Source organism: Diabrotica virgifera, chromosome 8 (assembly GCF_917563875.1).
Source record: "Diabrotica virgifera virgifera chromosome 8, PGI_DIABVI_V3a".
NCBI lineage: Eukaryota > Metazoa > Arthropoda > Insecta > Coleoptera > Chrysomelidae > Diabrotica > Diabrotica virgifera.
In genome coordinates this window covers 208,334,227-208,354,918 of record NC_065450.1, presented here as the reverse complement: position 1 = coordinate 208,354,918, position 20,692 = coordinate 208,334,227, and positions in this window count along the sequence as shown.

Below are 20,692 nucleotides of genomic sequence, written 5' to 3'. Positions count from 1 at the left end.
AATTGCAACAAAAGTTCAGTTGATAGACAGATTCTTGTTTCACTGAAAACATGATGACCATTTACAAGAAATAGCAAGAAGATGCGTAAGTAGAAGTATTACGTACTTTCTCTGGTTTTGCCGGTTTGACATTAAATAATTTTGGTTTTTAAGAAAAACCATTATTTTGGTGACGTTTCTGCAAGTTCGTACTTGCTATTGTCAAGTCAGATAGTAACGCTTTTTCATAGTGCTTGAGTAAACTGATTCTCCTACTCGAATCGGTTACTTAAATACTATCGAGATTTTATTCTCTCGATCGGTCCTTGGCAGCGCTACTGGTAATTGCCCCTGTATACATATAGGTAAATTGAGTAATACTCGTCAGCTCTGTTGCGTGATTTATTTTTGTGATTTCTTCTTCAACGCCGTCTTCAATGGTATTGTAAGCCTTTGAGCATCATCTCTTTGGTTTAGATTGATTTGTTTTTCAATTCCTATCGAAATCAGAGCACCAGCAAGAAGGTTACGATCTAACTTGACAATGGCAAATGCGAATTTACTGAAACGTCGTCAAAACATTAATTTTTCTTCTTCTCTTCATGTAGATATGATTCTGTCTGTTTTTCAGTGTGTCTCCAGTAAGCTATCGTTCTATCGTTTTCGTGGTCTTCCCAATAATAATCTTCCTATCGGCGAACCGCCTCTCGCCGTAGTTACTATTCTATTTGTTGTCATTTAGCTTATATGATCGTTCCATTCCACTCTACTCTATCGTATATCTTTGTCGTATATCTGTACCTCTAGCTTTGTCCCATAGTGTCTTACTATCTATTTTTCTTAGGGTTTTTATATCTGCTGTTTCTAGCATTATTTTTGTTTTCGCTGTATCAGGTCATGTTTATACCGCATATGTCATTATCGGTCTGATGACTGTTTTCCAAGTTCTACCTTTCATTTCTTTCCCGATATTTTTATTCCTACATATTTTTACATTCAGACATCCTCCCTAACAACACAAAACATTCCAGGAATGTACTATCAAAGTTCTATTAATGTTTAAATGTACTGGACATTCAAGTAACATTCGGTGAACATCTGATTAAATTATTGGTGGAATGTTACCACAAGACATTCTATGAACATACTACTAATGTCCTATGTTTTAAGAGAGGGCACTTACTATTCAATTTGCGTTCATTTTCAAATTTGCCGCGCGTGTATCTATGTATATCCTGGCTGCATAACCTGCGAAAATGGTTTAACTTAACCACTACCGGACTTTTCAGGGCAGCAGTCAACAAAGTCAGAATAGCCATGTTAGTGTCCAACATCCGTAACGGATAGGCACCATAAGAAGAAGAAGAAGTATCTATGTAGGGTCGCGTGGTCATCATATTTCATGATAACCTAAAAATGTCTGATTGGATGGAAAATGGAGATTAGTGGCTTTTTTGCTATTCTGTCTGTTAGTTTTGCTCTGGCTGGATCTCTTTTGTTTAAACAATTAAGTAAGTATTATAAAATCCGTTTTTAATTTTCTTTAATCTTTACGAAACGAATTATTTTTGCATATTATTACATGTAAATAGTACCTATTTCTTTTGATTTTTAATTGTAAAGAATAGAAAAATTTCCATTCATTTTAATTTTTTTATATCAGCTGAAAGTGGTCTCAAAAAAACCAGGAAGGAAACGTAAAGCCTTGTGGCTATGAAAGGCAAAAGAAATATATAAAAATTGTATTGGCTAGTGTTGGAAGAACATCCACATTGTGGATGTGTGATAAGTTATTACTTTATAAACAAATATTAAGACCTGTATGGACTTATGGATGCCCAGTAGGGGGTGTACTAGATCAAATAATATAAAAATTATACAAAGATTCCAGAACAAAATACTGAGAAATATTGTAGATGCTCCTTTGGTATGTGACAAACAGTGATCTCCATAAGGATCTAGAAATGGAACCTGGATATAATCATCAAGAAGATGGCAGGAAGTCACGAGTAACAACTTCATAAGTACGAGAATATTGAGGAAATCCAGCTCCTCGATATTACTGGGCAAACTAGAAGATTGAAGAGGACAAAGCCTTCTGAATTAGTTTGAGTGATAGGTGATAGTGAAAAGCAGAGCATAGTGCTTGTGTGCCTGTTTATGTTAGAATAGTGCACGATCTTGTTAGATTAGATAAGAGACGCTATGGGGTAAGCTCTTCATTTTAAGGAACAGTAGTAATTTAGGTTAAATTAAAATTTCTCATTGGTCAGTCATGACCAGATTGTAATTGTAAGTACAATTCAATACAATGAATCATCATCATAGTGATGATTATGAAAAAAAAATATATGACAAGGTTTTGTGCAATAAAAATGTTTATAAAAAATCCACCAGGAAAAAATTTCCTGTAGTTGGCTGTATATCATTTATTACAAAAAACCATGAAATCCTTTATAAAAGGTATATTTGTTAAAATGCCTGTACAGGGCTACATCATAAAACAAACAGAACTACTTTTCAATCGGTTGACCGATCGTCATCAGTGTTTTTTAAATCGAATATGCTAACCACCAAAGTAAAAAATATTTGGGTAAAAACCCTTTAAAATTAATCCGTCATAGGAACATAAAAATGATGTGAATTTACACATAGATGTTTAAAATATCCAATGTTTCACACTCGAGGTACCATTGAGCTAAATTGTGAACAAGTCAAATTTAACTCAATGGTACCTCGAGCGTGAAACATTGGATATTTTAAACATCCATGTGTAAATTTACATCATTTTTATATGTTCCTATGACGGATTAATTTTAAAGGGCTTTTACCCAAATACTTTTTACTTTGGTGATTAGCATGTTCGATTCAAGAAAACACTGATGATGATCGGTCAACCGATTGAAAACTAGTTCTGCTTGTTTTATGATGTAGCCCTGTACAGGGATTTTAACAAATATACCTTTTATAAAAGATTTCATGGTTTTTTTAATGTTTATATTTATCAAGGATGTATTATTTGGTATGGCCACATATACTTCTGGTATATCGTCGGTGATGTGACAATACCTCCTTTCATGAATTTTGTAGGAGAAGAAAAACCATTTTTAGGGTAATCTCCTGTTTTCACATGTAAATTTTGACATGGTTTGTAGTAAATAGGTAGTTGAATTTACTATAAAACATGTCAAAAAATATCATATGAAAAGAGGAGGTGACTGTAAAAAAGATTTTAGTCTCTCTTACAAAACTCATGAAAAATCAAATCAAAGGTATTATGTCACATCAGCGACTATATCCAGGGAATGTCTAAAAAATATACTGTGAATGTCCAAAGAACATTCGTAGACATTCATGGAATGTTCTAACAAGACATTCAAGGAATATTTAAAATGCTGATACAGGACTTTCCTGGGACATTAAGGGGATGTTCCTGTGTTTTTGAGGACATTCCAGGAATGTTTTCAATGTCCTGTGTGTACATTCTAGGAACATACATGGAATGTTTGGTGTTAGTAGGGCTGCAGCTCTGTTTTCTCTATTGATTGGATTCTGTTTCGAGCTTTCCGTAACTAGATAGTGAGATGCCTAGATATTTAAACTCCATCACTTGTTCTATTATCTGACCCTCTATCTCTAATTTACATCTTTGTAGATTTGCTGTTATGTTCCATTACATTTTTCATTACATTTTGTTACCTTATTTAATATAGGCTCTTGTCACTATAAGTACAATAATAACAAAAAAAAATGTAAATCCTAACTTGAATAATTGACAAAGCGAATCTTATGTCATCTGGAAATTTTAATTCTTTACGAGATTTAGGTGCTCTATAATGTTAAAAATGCTTTATTTAACAATCGAAAAAGCTTGCAGTAGAAACTCACAAGATAAACAATTTTCTCCGGCAAATAAAAGTAAAAACAAAAGCAGTTTAGTTGGAAAAAGAAGTCGAATCCAGGTTATCTTCTATTACAACACAATTTGAAATAAGGCGTACATTTAAATTCCATTTATTTCTAAATCTTTTAACTCTGCTCTCAAGAAAACGAAGGAATCATGAAACCGTCGGCGTAAAGATCTAAATGTTAGAATCTTTTAGGTGATTCATAATAGATTTGTTCGAATGTAAGTCACGGTTTAAATTGAATCAAAAACAAATTTTCAAATACATAACATTACTATCGACAAAAGAAATGTTTAATATATGTATATAATATACACATATACATATTAAATATTATATATTATACAGGGTGTAACAAAAATACAGGTCATAAATTAAATCACCTATTCTAGGACCAAAAATAGTTCGAATGAACCTAACCTTACCTTACCTTAGTACAAATATGCACATAAAAAAAGTTACAGGCCTTTGAAGTTACAAAATGAAAATCGATTTTTTCCAATATATCGAAAAGTATTAGAGATTTTTTATTGAAAATGGACATGTGGCATTTTTATGGCAGGAATATCTTAAAGAAAAATTATAGTGAAATTTGTGCACCCCATAAAAATGTTATGGGGGTTTTGTTCCCTAAAACCCACCCAAACTTTTGTGTACGTTCCAATTAAATTATTATTGTGATACTATTAGTTAAACTCAATATTTTGAAAACTTTTTTGGTTCTTCGTATTTTTTCGACAAGGCAGTTTTTATCGAGTTGCGGCTTCTTTTCTAATATGTTTACGTAGAGATTTTATGGGAGTTTTGTTCCTTTAAACCTCCCAAATGGTTGTGTACGTTCCAATTAAACTATTACTGCGATACCATTAGTTAAACACAGTGTTTTTAAAACTTTTTTCCTTCTTTGTATTTTTCCGATAAGGCACATTTTATCGAGATGTGACTTCTTTTTTAACATGGTTCAAAATATACCTAAAAATGTAAATCATAAATAAATTTTCCTATTACAGTAGACTCGCGATTATCCGAGTCTCGGTCATCCGAGCCCCTCGGTTAACCGAGGCAAAAGTCAGAACAGGTGAGTTACAATTTTCAACCACGCCGCAACTTCGCCGCCTCAAAATCAAAAAGACGAGCAAAGCTTATGCAAAATCAAATACTTTTTTAAACAGTAACATTATTAAGGTAAATGTTTTTATCTTTTATAGACAGTACTGTATTAATTTTGTCATTACAATATCCACAGTTATGATTATTCCCGTGTTTTTCTATCAATATAACCAATGTCAGTGTTAACCGAGTTTTTCCGTATCCGAGGTAGTCACGGTCCCAGTTACCTCGGATAATCGCGAGTCTACTGTATTATCAAGTCTCCATAATCGTACTTAGCCATATACAAATATGTGGTGGATTTGACAAATAATATGCAAAATATCTCGACAAATACTGACTCTTCGAAAAAGTACCAAGAGGCAAAGAAGTTTTTAAAGCATTGTGTTTAACTAATGGTACAGTAGACTCGCGATTATCCGAGGTAACTGGGACCGTGACTACCTCGGATACGGAAAAACTCGGTTAACACTGACATTGGTTATATTGATAGAAAAACACGGGAATAATCATAACTGTGGATATTGTAATGACAAAATTAATACAGTACTGTCTATAAAAGATAAAAACATTTACCTTATCAATATTACTGTTTAAAAAAGTATTTGATTTTGCATAAGCTTTATTCCTCTTTTTGATTTTGAATCGGCGATGTTGCGTCAAGGTTGAAAATTGTAACTCACCTGTTATTACTTTTGCCTCGGTTAACCGAGGGGCTCGGATGACCGAGACTCGGATAATCGCGAGTCTACTGTACTACAATAATAATCAAATTGAAACGTACACAAAAGTTTGGGGGGGTTTAAAAGAACCAAACCCCCATAAAATTTTTATGGGGTGTCTAAATTTCACTATAATTTTTTCTTAAGATACTACTGCCATAAGAATGCCACATGTTCATTTTCAATAAAAAATCTCCAATAGTTTTCGATATATCGGAAAAAATCGATTTTCATTTTGTAACTTCAAAGGGCTGTAACTTTGTTTATGTGCACATTTGTACTAAGGTAAGTTAGGTTAAATCGAACTATTTTTGGTCCCAGAATATGTGATTAAATTTATGACCTGTATTTTTGTTACACCCTGTATAATATGTATGTAACATAAAAAAAGAATGTGTGTATTTTGTACGCACGTAAGAAGTTATACTTCTACTATGTGATTTCAAGGATATCAATATACTTTAAACAGTTTATTTATATTTAATTTAACTATTAAACTAATTTTAATACTTACTACTTTCCAAAAATTTTTATTAAAACAATACCAAAAATTAAAAAATAAAAGAATAAAACACACACAAACACATTGAAAAATGCCACAAAGAAACGATTTCTGTACAATAATTGTTGCCAAGAGTTTTAACTAAATACGTATTTTCTGAAAAAAATTGTATAATAATATACTTACAATCATAAAATGTTTAAAAAAAAAATAAAAATATAGTAACTTACATTGGGGATCGAACCCGCTTTCCGTCGATCGAAAATCGAAGTGCTTTCCCATTGCGCGACCTTCGCGTGTCTGTCATGTGGGAATATACACCAACTGAACGTTTACACCATAAACTTTTTGACATAGTTGTTTATTACTTATATGAATTTAATCAAATTAGATTGATTTTTGTGGAATTAAAGGAATGTTTTGTGGAATAACAATATATTAGGTGAATATCGGTAGAAATTTTGATGGTAATCAAATTATGTAAATCAAAGCATTACATACTACTTTGGTAGATTCATTTTAAATTTTCCAAATAGGTAGGTACCTATGTATTTTTTTATTAGGATACTGAAACATTTACAATTATTACGTACCTGTCGCTTTTAAAAACTATTTAAAAAGTCACTACAATTTTAAACTTGCTTTTTCTCTGCCATCACAAAATAAAAACTAAAAACTAATAAATACACAACATTTTTTATCCATAATCTCCATATTGAACACTTATTGACAGATGATTTTAACACCCAATCAGATCCCGTATAACTAGTGTCACCAACTCCAATTCATTCGAGTTCGGGACACAGCTGAAAAAATACCTGAAATCCGGGACATTTCAAAGAAATTTGGGCCATTTTTTTAATACTATAGAACTGTAATATCATCATTGTGTCAATGTATACACAAATGCAGGAAAAATACATGATAAAACAAAAAGAAATGCAGGAAAAATGCACAGAAAAAATAAAGAAGTTAAAAAACATGCCAGAGCAGATAAAAGGCTGTATATGGAACAAATGGCAGAAAAAGCAGAGGAAGCAAGGATAATACATGACACAAGGACACTTTACTCAATAACCAAAGAAATTAAAGGGAGCAAGAGCCAGCAAATAACAAAACTAATGGGGAAAGAAGGAGAAACACTCACAACTCAAAAAGAAATTGCCCAAATATGGACACAATTCTTCGCAGAACTCTATGAAGAAGGAATTGAATCACAAATAGAGATGGAAGAAACAGAGAGAAACGAAACATTAATCATAAGAAACGACGAATTTACGAAGGACGAAATAAGGTATGCTATAAACCTTTTAAAAAACGACAAAACGGCTGGTGTTGATGGAATTCCCGCAGAACTGATAAAATCACACTTAAACCTCTCAGTGGATATGTACTACTTACTATTTTAAAAAATTTGGATCGAGGAAAAGATACCAAAAGACTGGGGTGAAGGAGTTATAATAAAGCTACCAAAGAAAGGAAATCTCACACTATGCGAAAACTGGAGACCAATCACTCTTCTCACTGTAGCTACCAAAATAATGGCCAGAATAATATTGGAGAGAATTAAAGATCCCATAAATGAAAAATTAAGAATTAACCAAATAGGATTCAGACCGAACAGTTTCTGTATTGACCATATAAATACCCTAAGAATCATCCTGGAACAATCAGCGGAAATGAATCAGGAAGATTATATCAACTTTGTCGACTTCGAAAAAGCGTTTGATTCAATAAATCGTAATATGATGTGGAGGATATTAAAACTCTATGGAATACCAGACAAATATATAAGAGTAATAAGGCTTTTCTACGACGAATGTTTTGCCAGAGTTAAACATGAAGGGGAACTATCCCAACAAATAAGCATCGAACAAGGAGTAAGACAGGGCTGTGTCTCGTCACCGACATTGTTTATAATAGTCATAGATTGGATAATGAAACAAACTGAAGATAAAAAAACAGATATACAATGGTCACCATTTACAAAACTAGAGGATCTAGAGTTCGCTGACGACATATGTCTCATAACATCAAACAGACAACACATGCAAAACAAAATCACCAGATTGAACAACATAGCAAAAACAACCGGCTTAAAAATAAATCCCACAAAAACGAAAATACTATCAAATGGGGAAACGAACGGAAAGAATATATATTTGGAAGGGAAACAAATAGAAGAAGTAAAAGATTTCTGTTATTTGGGCAGTCTGCTAAACACAACAGGAGGCACAGAAAAGGACATAACACAAAGAATAAGATTCGCACAAAACGCTTTCAACTCTTTGCGCAAGATATGGGCCTCGACAAATATCAGCATAAGAACAAAGCTACGATTATTTGAAACTAATGTAAAGTCTGTCCTGTTATATGGAGCAGAAACATGGAAACACCATAAAAAATTTTTTCAGAAAATACAATCCTTCATTAACAGGTGCCTACGTATTTTACTGAGAATATTTTGGCCAAACAAAATTACTAATGACGAATTGTGGAGAATAACAAATGAAGAAAGGATAGAACATACAATAAAAAACGGAAATGGAAGTGGATAGGACACACTTTACGAAAACCAGCAACAAATATTGCTAGACAAGCTCTACATTACAATGCTCAAGGCAAAAGAAGAATGGGTAGACCATCTTATACGTGGAAAAGAACAATAGAGAAAGAACTCAACGAAAATAATTTAATATGGAACGGTGCAAAAAAGATAGCAAAAAACAGAAGAGAATGGAGAAAACTAGTAAACAAAATTGGACGGAACCCAACAGATGATGCGTGGGACTAGCAACCTCACCATCATTCCTCATGCTACTTGAAACACCGCAAGGTGCCCTTTGCTCCACTTGGAGATGTATGATTATGATTATGATACACAGTATACATGAATTGTTATTATTTCTGAATATTGCTCATCTTTTCAGAAGACGATAATTAAAATACAGAGACGAAAAAACTTCACAGTTTGAGTTTTCGTAGAACTATAATACCACGATATAAAATGTGGACGTTTTGAATGTGGTATTAGTATTAAACTCTAGTAATTGTCGACTTTTTTCGTCCCACCAATTCAATTGGATGTGAATTCTTAGAAGAATAACCTATTCAAAATTTCAAACCAGCATTATACCAAAACGTTGAAAATTCGGATGGCCCGGAAGACTTGTGCGGGACGCCGGGACACGACCTCGTAATTCGGGCCATGTCCCGGATTTTTCGGACTAGTTGGTCTCACTACGTATAACGTTTGAGCGACTAATACAATACTGTCGGTGTGCGCATGCGCCAGGGAATGTAAAAATTAACCCTCGTGCCTAAAGAAGTATAACTTCAATAAATAATAATAATAATAGCTTTATTGCCCAACAGTTTCCCATTTACAGGACAATGATAAAAATATTACATAATTTATAACACCTATAGGTAAGATAAAGATTTAAGCAGTAGTACCAAAAAAATAACATTAATAATACAAGTTAGATTAAAATTAATATAAATTCAAACAGATAAAGAAAATAAATTAATAAAAAAAATAAAATAAAAAATTAGTGCTTATTTCAGACACTCAATAGCTACTTTTATAAAGTTCCTTTGAGAACATGAGAAAATGTCACAATGCTTACCAATAATATTAAAATTTCTACATATTACATTAATAGGAGCCTTACATAGAATATTTGTACGAGCTCTTGTACACCTAAATAATATTGTTCTGAAGCTATTTTCTTGTGGCATTTTTACAATTTTAACTATTTAGAATGGGAAATAAGCCAAAATATTATTAAAATATCATTTTAAAGTCTTCTACTTTAAAATGTATCATATGTATCTGAATTGCCGATATAAATGAGTCAAATTAAATAAATTATTAGAAGAATTTTTTTACTAAGCAACAACATTTTTGTTTATATTAATAGTATTTTGTATTTTGACAACGGCACCCGATTTGGGCGTCGAAACGTTAATAAAAATCATTTTTTAATAATATTGTGGCTTATTTCCCATTCTAAATAGTTAAAACCTAAATAATACATTTGTTCTTAAATTTGACCTTGGAATATTAAAATTAATGTTTTCTAATATTGAAATACAATCAATTGCATTATTAACAAGTTTGTACAAAAAAATTAAAGATGCAACTTTTGTTCTTAATCCTAAACTACACATACTAAAACGATAACACAAGTAATTATTATCTACACCTCTAGCCGGATAAAGACCATTTACTTTAAACATTAAAAATTTTAGAAATTTTCTCTGAACGCTTTCAACTGCAATGTTATGACAATCATAGAAAGGACTCCATACAATACTGGCATATTCAAGTTTAGAGCGGACATAAGTATAATATAGCAATTTTAATGACTTTATATTATTAAATGACTTACAATTGCGAATTAAAAACCCATAAGCCTTCAACGCTTCAGAAACTTTAACACACATATGTTCCACAAAAGTGAGTTTTGTATCAAAAATTACACCCAAATCCTTAACCGTGTTCTGTCTTTCTAATATTCTATCATGACAACTATAGTTAAATACAAATAAACTTGATTTCCTAGAAAAAGTGACTACTTTACATTTTTTTGTGTTAAGTTGTAATTTGTTGCTGTTGCACCAATTTTCCAATATTTCTATATTCTGTTGAAATTGGTTACAATCATCCAGCTCCCTAATAGTAGAAAATATTTTCAAATCGTCAGCAAAGCCCAGTCTTTCGCATGAAATATTTTCAAGAAGGTCACTAATAAATAGTAGAAAGAGCAATGGACCGAGATTGGAACCTTGAGGCACACCAGACGCAGCAAGATATTTTTCTGAGACATAACCATTATATGCTACAAACTGCATCCTTCCCTGAAGATACGATTTTAACAATAAAAGAGCACTGTCAGTAAAACCAAATGTTGAAAGCTGCTAAGTAATACTTCATGATCAATTCTGTTAAAAGCCTTCGAAAAATCGGTATATATAACATCAACTTGGCCATTATCGTCAATAACTTCAGAAAGATATTGGGTAAAATAAACCAAGTTCGTTAGAGTTGATTTTTTCTAACAAAACCATGCTGATGAGATGAAATATAAAGTTGAACAGAAGATAAGATCCTATTATATAATACGATTTCGAAAAACTTTGAAAAATTAGATAAAATAGAGACAGCACTATAGTTTTCTATTTCTGACTTCACCCCAGCCTTAAATATCGGACACGCCCTTGCTTCCTTCCATAGTTTTGGATACTTCATTTGTTGTATAGATAAGTTTATAATCTTGATTAAAGGTATGACAAACGCACCAGCGCAATCTTTAATAAGAAACGAGGGAATCTTGTCAGGGCCTGATGTCATCTTATCTTTTAACTTTCTGATAGCAGCATTTATTTCATCCTCTGTAACCGATTGAAAATTAATTGATGTCATATATGGGTTTATTGGAAAATTGCAACTACCTTCATAATCAGAAACTAAATAAACACTACTGAAAAATTCCGCAAAAGCATTCACTATGGCTTGCGGATCTTTGTAATCACTTCCCTCAAAACTCATGTTGCCAGGAATCCGTGATGATTTATTTCTAGAGTGAATGTAAGACCAGAACTTAGTTTTGTCTTGAGAAATCTTTGTTTGAATATCCTCCAAGTAATTGTCATATGCCACCTTGACCTGATATTTTATTAGTCGTCGTAATCTTTTAAACTCAATAAAATCGGAATGAATCTTAGATTTTTTATATTTGCGTCGGAATTTAACTTTTAGTTTTATGTTTTTTATAATCGCGGAATCAAACCAAGGTGGATATTTATGAGCATGATTTTTGTAAACCGGAATATGCCTATCAAAAATTTCATAAATTTTATTATAAAAAGTTTGTACAGCAATATCTACTTTGTCGCAGCATTCGATAAAACTCCAATCACTCTGTAGGATACTTGAATATAAGTTAACAAAATCTGCATTCCTAAAATTATAAGCTTTATCAGGTGAATTTGGAATAAACGTTACTTATTTAGAAAATATGTTGTTAAAATTTATTAGTAGAGCCGGATGATGATCATCCTCAGCTACAAGAGGCAAATCATCGTGAGACACAGTACATTTTATATTGGATGCTATCAAATCAAGTATTCGTTCAAGTGTATTTTTTATATTATTATATTGATCCAAGTTATTAGTATTAAAATAAAATAAAATAAAATAAATAAAATAATTATTAGTATTAAATAAATTTAAAATTGCTGCAGTTTTTCTATCCGATATGTCATTCTCAATAAATTTAGGCGCATTAAAATCTCCCAAAATAATCACAAAATTATCATTCAAATAATCAAGTTGCTCTAAAGATTCAAAGAAAAATTCAAAATCTAATAAACTTAACTTATCAGGAATATATAATACCACTACATAAAAAACGACATGCTGCATTTAATAACTAACATATCAATTAATGGAAACTGAAGATCAAATGGTGAAGTATCCATTACCTCGGACTTTATAAAAAATTTTATTGCAAGCAAAATGCCACCGCCTTTTGTTTTATCAACTAAATCAAATTTACGATCTTTTCGATGTACATCGTATTCATCAGTAAATAATTCATTACTGGATACTTCCTCATTTAACCAAGTTTCACTTATAGCAATTATATCAAATTCAGAAACACTAACAGCAGCCAAAAAAGTCTTCAATTTACTGTTCAATCCACGCACATTTTGATAGTAGCATAATAAATCTTCTTTACAAGTTGAAAAGGTTGGGATTGTTCAGTTTAAATTTTGGACTATTCTTGGCACACCATTAATATACTTTATTCGGAAGTTTTGTTGGCCGTCCGAATTTTTTACAATAAGTTCCTCTTTTAATTTTTTATAATGTGTAATTTGACGCGGAGTGCGATCACTCGCAACAGAAACATTTTTATAATTTCCATTCCTAAGAACTTTTGAATTGCGAATTAATTTTAATACTTGATTTTCATCGCGTAAAACTACTTTGATCGGTCGAGTTCTTCCATCAGAAAATCGACCAACCCTAAATAGCCTTAGATTTGAAATATCAAATTGCGGATCTAAGAGATTAATAATTTTATTAACCTCCAGCTTATCATCAGCGACTTCACCCTGTTGACTGTGATCTGGAACTCCAAAGATGACCAAATTTTGCTTGCGTCTATTACTGTCGTTAAGTTCCTCGATGACTTCTTCTAAACCTACATGCTGTGCACTAGGTTGTATTTTCACATTTTCAGCTTTCAACTCTTGAATATCATTTTGAAGTGATATAATTAATTTTTTCAAATCGCTTATTTGATTGCCAATTACTCTACAACTTGAACAAGACCAATTATATCCTTTATCAGGATCACTCAGGACACGGAGTTCCTCAGATGTTATGTTAACACAAGCATGTCGATAATGTCTATTGCAGACCGAACATTGAATCATTAAGTTGGTTTTAAACGATTTATTACAACACATACAAATTTTTGAAGGCATGGTGTAATTTAAATAAAACAATAAATAAAAAAAAAAGAGTAATACACTAGCACGCCACTGGAACCAGCGAAGAAATCCAAGCTGATTCTGTATATAAACAGTAGTTCTTTTTTGGTGATTATGTTTTAATTACACGACCAACGCAAAAAAATGCATTTAATTGTTTCACTAAATTGTCGATTAATAGTCTTTGATGGCAATAATTCAAATAAAACTTTAAATAAGTAAATACCTTATTTCCAGCAAAAATCAATTAAAAAGCACGGGAGCACCAATTTAACGTGTGTACACTTCTAAAGCTAAACTACTACTAAATAAAGGATGAAACAAGAACGTGCGAAGCAGGACGAAGATGAAAGATGTATTATATAAAAAATTATGAAAAATTATACAGGATGATAATAGGTAATTGTATAACAAGGGAGGAAAGTGCTACTTTTCCTCCCGAGAATGAAGTAATCATTCAAGGGAGGAAATGGCACTTTACTCTCATGTTATACATATGATTTTTCCACCTTCCCCAAATAACAAGTAATTTTTTCATTTTTAAATAATATATTTATGTAACTAACTGATAAAATTTATTAGAGAACTAAAAGTAACAAGTAGGTACATTATAACTGTCAACTGTCAAGTATAAGTCAAATTATTAATGTAAACATTGTTAAATCAAAATAATAATTTACTGTTTTTTACCATTCTACAAAATACAAGGTGTTTTATAAATAAATGTTAAAGCCTATAGATGCTTATCGTAATAGATAATATAATATTGTACAGGGCGTCAATAAGTTATTTCATCAATGAAGTTCCATGACGTCACTTTTATTTTTCCTCCCTAGGGAGGAAAAAAATAATATTAAATTAAAAACTTTATTGCAACGCTTTTCAGCTTACAGCTCTGTGTCTTCTAAAAATGCAAGCCAAGCGGATACTGGAGCAAAAGAAGATGAGGGAATTCTATAATGTGAAATGTGCAATATGAATTGCAAATTAGAGAATTCCCTCATCTCCTTTTTATCCAGCATCCGCTTGGCTTGAATTTTTAGAAACCACGGGGGTGTAACCAGAAAATGGTCCCAATAAAGTTTTTAATTTAATATTATTTTATATTTTATTAAGTTGAAAACTTTGATTTGTATGTAGCAGATGTCGCTAAGACACCGATGCCATTTTGTTGGTTGCAATTCGAGGCTGGTCGTCTGGATTATTTCAGTTTGGTTCTTCAAACATATGTATTCTCTGATGAAAAACGAACTAGTTTTGAAACCGTTCGGTCAGGGTGCTTGGTGCGCTCTCTAACCCAACTGAAATATAAGACGACTTTGGCTTCGTGTTGCAAGGAAATGAAAATGGTTATTCATGTTTATGTTCAGTTTGTATTTAAAAGTTTTACTGTTATCCATGGGGATATAGGATTTCATCGGTCATCCACCCCTGCTTTGTTTTATACTACTACTATTACTACTACTACTATCGGGGTACAGCGTTCTCCGACGCCTTCCGACTCCTAACCGCCATTCTTCTCTATTTAGCTATAGACCTGGAGGGATTTCTCTTTCCTTTAGTTCTTTTTCAATTCCCTCCCTCTAGCTTCTTCTCGGCCTTCCTTTTTTTCTTCTCCCTTGTGGTGTCCATCCCAAAATCTGCTTAGGGATCCTGTCATCTGGCATTCTCTGTACATGGCCGTACCAAACTAGTTGTTTTGTTTTTATGTCATCAATTATTGTATGGGTGACTCCCATCATTTCTCGTATTCTCTCATTTGGTATCCGATCTCTTCTTGATTTGCCTGCTGCTCTTCTCAAGAAGTCCATTTCTGTTACTAGCAGCATTTTCTCCGTTCTTTGTTTCAGTGGCCAAACTTTACTGCCATATGTGATTATACTTTTAAGTATGCTATTGTATATGAGCTGTTTTTTCGCTTTAGATATTGTCTGGTCCCACAGAATGCCGTTCATCATGGATATGGCTTTCCTACCCTGTATGTTTCTGTCTTTTATAACAGCCTGGAGTGTGCCCAGGTGCTTGTATTCATCGCAGTGTTTAATTTCTACCCCATCGTCTAATGTAATGAACTGCTTTGTTCCTCCAATACACATGGCTTCAGTTTTCTTAATGTTAACTTCTGCACCCCATTTGTTATATTCTTCTATTAGCTTCCAGGTCATGTAACTCAGGTCGTCATTATCCTGAGGTCATAGTGAGGAAACATAAGGTGTATAGTGTTGTGTCGTAGCACAAAGCTTTAGTGTTTGTTCCAGATAAATTTTAAAAAGGGTAGGCGAAACACAACAACCCTGCTTCAATCCTTTCGTGACCTTAAATCCCTCAGACATCCTTGATCCAGTTTTAATTTTTTCATTCGTTCCATTATACAGATTTTGGACTACTTTGATAAGACCATGTTTAACATTGGTTTGATGTAGGGTTGACCATAGTTTGCTGAGGAGCACACTGTCATATGCTTTTTGTAAGTCTACATATACCAGGTGAAATTCTTTATTGACGGCTGTTTTTTTTTCTCAATAACTTGCGTAGTAGAGTACAGGTGGTCTACTGTGGACCTCCCAGCTCTAAAGCCAGCTTGCTCCTCTGCTTCGTAATCTCTATAGTCATTTTCTATTGTGTTCTTAAAAAGTTTCCCATACATCCTACTTATTGTGCTGTTTACCGCAATTCCTCTGTAATTTTCACATTGATCCTTGCTGCCCTTTTTGTGGATGGTTGACATGATAGATAATTTCCATTCTTTTGGTAATTCGGCACCATTTAAGCAGTCTTGCAAGAGTTTTCTCTTCTTTGTTTTCTTTCATTGTTTTATATACTACCTTAAATTGTTGGCCTTAAAACAGTGTATAAATTTGACTAATTAACCAAGTCCTGTTGCCTAACGGCAATTTTTCTTGAAACAAACCGAACGATTTCTTTTATTTCTCGGCAGCAATTTCGGTGGTGGGCAATTAGGGTCATCAAATGGATAAAATAAAAAGTTGCCGACATATCTCTGGAAACGAAATGGTTGTTTGGCAAATTGAGGAAGCAAGTCCTTAATGTAGGGCGACATTAAGGGATGGGGGAGCCTCAGCCACCGAGGGCAGTCTCAACAAAAATAATGTTCGGAAGGCAAATTAGTAACGTCGAGAGATTTTCGCTTCAAAAATGTTTTTATCGGCCGTTTCACCACTTAACCCTCTTGTGCTTTTTGATGAGAAAATTATACGCCGCTTCATGCATTATTCTCGAATAAAATTCAAGGAAGTGGAACTGCTAAAGAGTTACCAATGGCTGCTGGATGGCGGAGACACGACGATGGGAATAGATCAGAAGACAAATCGCCGGAATTTGTTTGCCCTACCGATTCAATCTTGTCTCAGATTTGGTAAATATTACAAATTCTTTAAATTTTCTTTACATTTATTTAAAAAATTTTTCTTTTATTTTCAACTAAAATCGTATTAAATCTATAGGAATAAAAGGCAGGTTTCGAGCATCTAGTTTATTAACTGGCTCGATACTGCAGTCAATGAGGGTATTTGGCTCCGAATTCCATCCTACTACATCGATTTACTTGATATTTTCAGAGTAAGTAGGGAATAGATCAAAAAACAAAGTCTACCCTACGCCGATGTGTGCTTTTATCGCGGGGGTGGCTCCCACCCCTTCTCGTGGGTGGAAAATTTTTTGGTTAAAATGGACACGGAAGAGGCTATAGAACCTAATTTACAGCAAAAACTGTTCTATAATTATTTTTTGAAAACTCAATACTTTTTGAGTTATTCGTTGTTGAAATTGGCCATTTTTATTGAAAAATGACACCTTTCGGACGGATTTTTGGGAATAGCTTAAGAACTATGCATCTAACAAAAAAAAATATAAAAAATATTTCTGTAGGTTATAAAAAACAAAGAGATTCGTTCCTTCATAAATCTTCTAGTTAAAATACAAAGAGGGATATGGTAGGTAAGAAGAGTTTGTTTTTTTTCCTGCATGCTCAAATCGGTGTATTCAACTTTAAATAACAGAGAAACTGTCGATTTTAGGTGTATAATGATACTGATAGCTTTTGTAGTGCTTGAAAATGCCTTTAAAATGAGCAATACTAAGTGTCAATTACTTTCAAACTAAGCGCGATATTCTGCAAAAAAGTAGATGACTAATGTATTTTAAGAAGAAATGAGAAGTATATTAAATCCCTCATCCATCAGAATTTAAATAAATCGTTTTACTTCTATAATACTTTTTATTATAATGTTATTTCTATGTTCAAAAATTGGGCTGGATTAAAATGAACGATTTTTGAAAAAAATAAGATCAAATTATAGAGCACATTTTTAATTTTTTTTTAAAATCTTGCTTTTCCTCCATGTAACTCGAAAAAGATAAGAGATACGAAGAAAATATACCACACAAAAATGTAGGGCTTTTTAAGATAAAAATTTTCTTTTTATTTTTCATTACTGTATCTCTTATCATTTTCAAGTTTCATGGGGAAAAAGGAAGATTATTAAGAAAATTAAAAATGCTCTCTATAATTTGACCTTTTTTTTCAAAAACCATTTATTTTAAACCCTGTTATAGAAATAACAGTATAATAAAAGGTATTGTGGAAGGAAAACGATGCATTTTGGTGGATGGGGTTTAAAATTAATTCTCATTTTTTCTTAAAATACATTAGCTATCAATTTTGTTTACAGCATATCATATTAATATAGCTCATTTTAAAGGTCTTTTCAAGCGCTATAAAAGGTATTTGTGGCATTTTACACCTAAAATCTACTGTTTCTCTGTTATTTCAAGTTAAATACAAAAATTTTAGAATGTACAAAAAATAAACTATGTTCACCTACCATATCTCTTTTTGTATTACAACTAGAAGATTTATGAAGGCAAGTGTCTCTTTGTTTTTTGTAACCTACAAAAATGTGTAATATAGTTTTTTTAGTTAGATGCATATTTTTTAAGGTATTCGCAAAAAACCGTTCGAAAAGGTATTATGTTTCAATGAAAATGGCCAATTTTCAACCACGAATATCTCAAAAAGTAATGAGTTTTCAAAAAAAAATATTATTGAACCGTTTTTGCTCAGAATTAGGTTCTCTAGCGAATTTCGTGGTAATTTTAACCAAAAAATTTTCCACCCCTAAGAAGGGGTGGGAACCACCCCCAAGAAAAAAGCACACATGGGCATAGGGTAGGGTGAATTAGGAGATAAGTAGATGCTGGGTCCAAAATTTCATTAAAATCCATGCAGTAGGATAGACTTCGGAGGTAATATCCTATTCTTGCTCCCATTGACTGGCGTACAAGTATACTTTCGCTAACTTAGCATCATCAGGGGCATTTCGTCAAATTAGGAAGATATCCCAGCAAGGTGCAACATTGGCAAGAAATTTTTAAAAATTTGAAACTAATAAATACATATGACACACACTGGACAAAGGACAAACAGATCAAAATTAATTAAATAAAAATTATACTACATTTTAACAAGTCAAAATGAAAGGACCTGGACCATGAATGGTGTCATGAATGACGTGAAAAAACTCTGTAGAGCAAAAGTTGCTTAAAATTACTCAATTTATCCACTTCCGGACTTATTTTAAAGGTTTCTTTGTGCACCCACGAAAACGGGTGAAACTAACTCCCAGGATAAAAGCACACATCGGGACAATATCACTTGTTTTGGTTAACATTCCAGCTGCGTATATGTCAAATTTCATGTCGATCTAAGTGGTTTTTTAAAATTTAGAGCAAAAGCCGGAACATAATTTAAGCTATCACGACTAGTGGCAATCGATTTAGCGTATAAAAATACTATGAAAAAACTACAAACTTGCTGTAGATTGCGTGTTATTTCGAGCTTTTCGACGTTATTAGCAAATTGTTATTAGCAAAATAAGAAATATTTTGAGTAATCGCGACTAGTCGCATTCGATTCAGCGACCAAAAATACACCAGAGAAGACCTTAACTATCAATTTATTTACAGGGCTTCTAATAATTCCTGAAAAACACCTAATTGTGCCATAATTTGTTAACAACAATTAAACGCACCACATCTGGGCTTCCAGACCACGTCCATTGGATTTAGCGACCCAAAAAACCTATAATACCACCATCAAATCACGGCGAGCTAGAATTTCCCACGGGACCCCCTATGTTGCGATTAGACTAATATTCAAAATTCAAAACTAGCATAACAAATTCTTTATCACAAAATTTATTGCGTTTATAATACCAGTTAATTAGGTTGTGTAAATGGTGGAAATCTGAGAATCTCGTTTCGTTCAAAAAATACTCTGCTTCCACTGAACCTATTTTTTTATTATTTGCGTTTGTGTTGTCATTTAAAATTATATTCATGTTGAAGTTTAGAAAGCAATCAGATCGTACAAATGATATTATAGGAATCGTTTAAAGTCTGCCAAGCAGTCCATTTGCATGGTAATAAATTTACGGCGCGGTTGCCGCTGTTTTAAGCGTCCGTGGTTGTTGTCCCACTTATTTTCCCGAAAGGGGTCGAATAGAAAACTGGCGAGCCGCTGGAGCCAAGTTGCACCCGAGATAAATCAAATTTGTGGACTTTTTATACTCTTCCAGATCCTGGAAGTGGATTTATGTAGTGTTTTATGAAAGAAAATATTACGTTTCATGCGATAGTTTACTCGCGTTAGAGACGACCGTTGCGGTTAGCTCGGATTAAATTCGTTGTGGTCGAATACAATCTTAAACTATTTTATACACTAAGCATCGAAATTAACGCACCACCTTAAAAATAGGACATTTTTGATGTCTCGTATTTCCTAAACCTACTGTCCGATTTGAGTGATTTTTTAGTATATTATAGCTTTATTCCTCAAGAATATCGATGTAATAATATAATTGCTAAAGAGGTAAGTTTCATTGTATGCCGGGTGTAACAAAATATTGAAATTAAAACCCAACTGTAGCCTTATGCTTTCTTAACAT